The sequence below is a fragment of the Triticum dicoccoides genome, chromosome 3B, assembly GCF_002162155.2.
Source record: "Triticum dicoccoides isolate Atlit2015 ecotype Zavitan chromosome 3B, WEW_v2.0, whole genome shotgun sequence".
Lineage (NCBI taxonomy): Eukaryota > Viridiplantae > Streptophyta > Magnoliopsida > Poales > Poaceae > Triticum > Triticum dicoccoides.
Window position 1 is genome coordinate 421,787,214 of NC_041385.1, and position 4,456 is coordinate 421,791,669.

Genomic DNA, 4,456 nt, shown 5'->3' on the forward strand with positions numbered 1-4,456 from the left:
AGCTACGCGCCCGGGCGGCGGCGGCGGGCTCGGCGCCGGAGCGCACTGGCGGCGGGGTCGGGCGGCGCACGGGAGGAGGCGGCGGCGGCTGGTCGGGCCTGGCGGCGGTAGGATCTGGGCCTGCGCGGGCCCGCGACGGGCTCCGCGGGCCGCGGCGGCGGGGACGGCGGGGTCGGACAGGTGGCGGGCTCCGGTTGGCTGCGGCGGCGGGTAAGGCGACGTGTCAGCGTGGGATTGGCCGGGTGACGTGGCCGGCGGACATGTCCGGCGCGGACGGATTTGTCCGGCGGCGCGAGGTGGAAGGAGGCTAGGGTTTGGATTGTGGGATTTCGGGGAGGAAGACAAATTTATAGATAGAGGGAGCTAGGAGAGTCCAAATGGAGCACGGTTTTCGGCCACGCAATCGTGATCGAACGACCGAGAGCATGGAAGAGACTTAGATGGGTTTTGGGCCACTTTGGAAGGGGTGTTGGGCTGCACACAAGAGAGGCTTTTACGGTTACCCGGTTAACCGTTGGAGTATCAAGCGACCTCCAAATGGCACGAAACTTCACAGGCAGTCTACCGGTGCTATACCAAGGCCGCTTGGCAAACCTCGGGCCATTCCGAGAAAGTTTAACACCCGCAGATGAAAAGAGTCAAGAAGGGGACGCCGGCTGACATAGGAGTGTCGGATTGCAAAACGGACAACGGGGAAAATGCTCGGAAGCATGAGACGAACACGTATGCAAAATGAGATGCACATGATGACATGATATGAAATGTAGATGATGACATGGAAAAATGCAACACGCAAGCAAATGACATGGCAACGATGGCGAATAACTGGCGGACACCTGGCGCATCGGATCCGGGGCGTTACAGCACTCCTCCACTAACAAGAGATCTCGTCCCGAGATCTTAGGATCGAGACGGAAGGAAAAAGGGATGAGGTGAAACAAGAACTCAAGAGAAGAAGCAAAGAATCAAGAGCCCTCGAGAAGAAGAGAGGAACGACAAGAATGACGAGAATTGCAAACTCACGGAATCAGATACACTATGAAATCACTCTGGTTAGAACGAGATAAGAAATGAATAAGACTGAAAGGATTTAGGCAGCACTCCGACTGAAACATGGAGGAATAGAACACGAGCTAGAGAGGATGGAATGATACTTGCCGAGAGGAACGACACGATGCCTCCGGAAGAATTGAAAGAGTTGAACAAAAAGAACGGAGAAGAAGACGACATCTTCTTCCACAAATGAAATAGAAAGCAATCTTAGAAGAAAGGATTGAATGGAGTTGTTGAGAAAATCAACAACGAAAAGAATAAGCTTGTTGTGGACTTATAGATAACATCTCAAAATCATAAGGTGATAACCGGCCACAAATGGAAATGATTGGATAACTGAGAAGAACGAAGACATGCAAAACTCCACTTCAAAAGAATACGGAGAATTAATTGCACTTCGATACGCGAGAAGAAAAAAATACTTGAACTCCTCCAACAAGAATCTTGATGAACACTTGAAGAATGAATTAAATCATGAAGAACCACCATGAAGAACTCCGGTGACAAAAAGGATGATGAGATAGAATGAAGGATGAAAGAATAAAATTAAAGGCTTGCGATGATTTAGATGGAGGTTCCGACGAGATGGTCGAGGAAATTTGAACTCCGGAAAAGAAAAGATGAAAACACTTGGAACTAGAATTTATTCATCAAGAACAAACTCCGAAGAAAAGGATTACTCACTACGAGGAAATAAGAATAAGATTTATTGTATGCTTATCCGTCAACAAACTAAATTGATGACAAGCAATGGATTTTGCATACTACTTATTCTTCTTGAAAAGGATTGAGAAGTGACATATCGCAAACTTGAGAAGGTCTTCATGAACCATCGGTAGGATTCGAAAGAACGAATGGATTGGTATGATAATGAAGGAAAAGAATCTTAAAGAACCACCATTAGAATTTGGAAAAGACTGGTGAAAGAGAATAAATCACCGGGAAGAATTAGAAGAACCAATATGCTTGAGGGGATTTAGATGCCAAAGAACAGGAAGAACTCGAGCTGATTAAAGAACACTTGAACGAAGCACCGGGATAAATAGAGAACGATAACAGGAATGATGCCTCCAGTGAAAAGAAATGGAAAAACAACTCCTCACATACTCCGGATGGGTAAGAAAGAATATCTGACAAACGAAATAATTCGAGAGGATAATATGGAGCTAGAACCACGAATCTTTGAGAGAATGAGCTGGATTTAGAGGAAAAACTCTTCTTCGGTCTTCAAATGATGACGAGAAACACCACCAAAATTTACTGAGATACTCCGGGAGAATGAAAAGCAGAGAGGTTGAGCCAACAATGAAAAGAATTTGAAATCGATCTTGGAAAAGTGTCTGACTGATGAAATTCATACTTACGTCATACTTCGAAAAGGATTTGAGAATAACTCCGGGGAAATTAGAAGAGTCAGGTAAGATCCTGGGAAAAGACCTGTGGGTTATGGGCCCACTAAAGAAAACACCGTTGAAAAAGGATTGTTGAACAGACAAATGATGCACCGGAACAATTGAAATATTTGAATGAGGTGACAACCTCGACTTAATTGGAACACCGACGAATCCCCTGAGATGTCTTCCGAACTCCAGAATGATTGAATGGCGAGAGGCAAATGAGCAAGGAGAACACTTGATCCAAGGAAAAGAATATGATCAACCCAAAAAACTGGAATTGAATCCACCGGAAAAGAAAGGGATGAAGAATGACGAACGAGACGAGAATCCACCGGTTGAAATGATTGAGGGAAGACTGAAGAGACTCCGTACAAATGAAAATTGATGCTCGAAATAGACTTAGACTTCGGAAAGAAGAGGGTGGGAGGGCGGGAAAACAAAGGCAACTTGGAAGGGGGAACCGACGAATATCTTGAAGAGAAAACACCGGTTGAAATCATTGAGGAAAGAAAGCAAAGACTTCGCATGAGTAGGAAGGATACTCGATTACGCACTCCGGCTTCGAGAGGAAGAAGGGTGGGCGGGTGGGAAAAACAAGGACAAATTCGGACAAGGAAAACCAACGACGTCGGAGGAAGAACTGAGGATTGAACTTGGCAAAGATGAAGAGGCTCGAGTCGACTTGACGAGAAATGCACCGGATAAAAGAGCTGGGGAACAACGATCGGAAAACCAACTGCGTGAACCTAAAGAAAAAAATTTGAAGGGGAAGATGGTTAGTTCAAAACACCTACGTCAAGATTCCTCACTAGAGCGACGAAGGGGCTGAGGAGTAAAAAGAATTCCTACTCTCCGATATAGCTAGACTCCGAAAACAGTTTTCTTCTAGACTCAACAACGGCCAAACTACACGATCAAACAAGGGGGCTCCTAAGGTCGGTCGAGGCTCTGATACCAACTTGTCACGTCAATATGCGACCCTATCCAAAAGGAACTCGACGGTCCCACCAAGGATAGACCCGCATATTGAAACGCTTTTGCAAGGTGGATATCATTACATCAACATTACATAATAGATGGGGATACATACAAGAGGCATATAATGCCACACGAATACAACATCACAAAACATAAGAGCAACATCCGTCTACGGATGAAACACAAATAGAAACTCAAACGACATCCACCCTGCTAGCCCAGGCTGCCGACCTGGAACCTATCCCCTGATCGAAGAAGAAGCAGAAGAAGAATTTCAAAACAAGCAAGCATCACTCTCGCGTCAGGATCGTCGCATAACCTGTACCTGCAACTGTTGCTGTAGTAATCTGTGAGCCACGAGGACTCAGCAATCCCATTACCATGGGTATCCATACTAGCAAAGCTTAATGGGTAAGGAAGGGGTAAAGTGGTGAGGTTGCAGCAGCGACTAAGCATATATGGTGGCTAACATACGCAAATGAGAGCGAGAAGAGAAACAATGGAACGGTCGCAAACTAGTAATGATCAAGAGGTGATCCTGAACTCCTACTTACGTCAAACATAACCCAGAAACCGTGTTCACTTCCTGGACTCCGCCGAGAAGAGACCATCACGGCTACACACGCGGTTGATGCGTTTTAATTCGGATCTGGTGTCAAGTTATCTACAACCGGACATTAACAAATTCTCATCTGCCACATAACCGCGGGCACGGCTTTCGAAAGTTTATACCCTGCAGGGGTGTCCCAACTTAGCCCATGATAAGCTCCGATCAACGAAGGATATTCCTTCTCCCAGGAAGACCCGATCAGTCTCGGAATCCCGGTTTACAAGACATTTCGACAATGGTAAAACAAGACCAGCAAGACCGCCCGCTGTGCCGACAAATCCCGATAGGAGCTGCACATATCTCGTTCTCAGGGCACACCGGATGAGCCAGACGTTGAGTTGGCATAGACCCTGGTTGCCCAGGGGGCGCCGGACATCGCTCGGTTTGGACCAACACTTAGACAATCATTAGCCCGGGG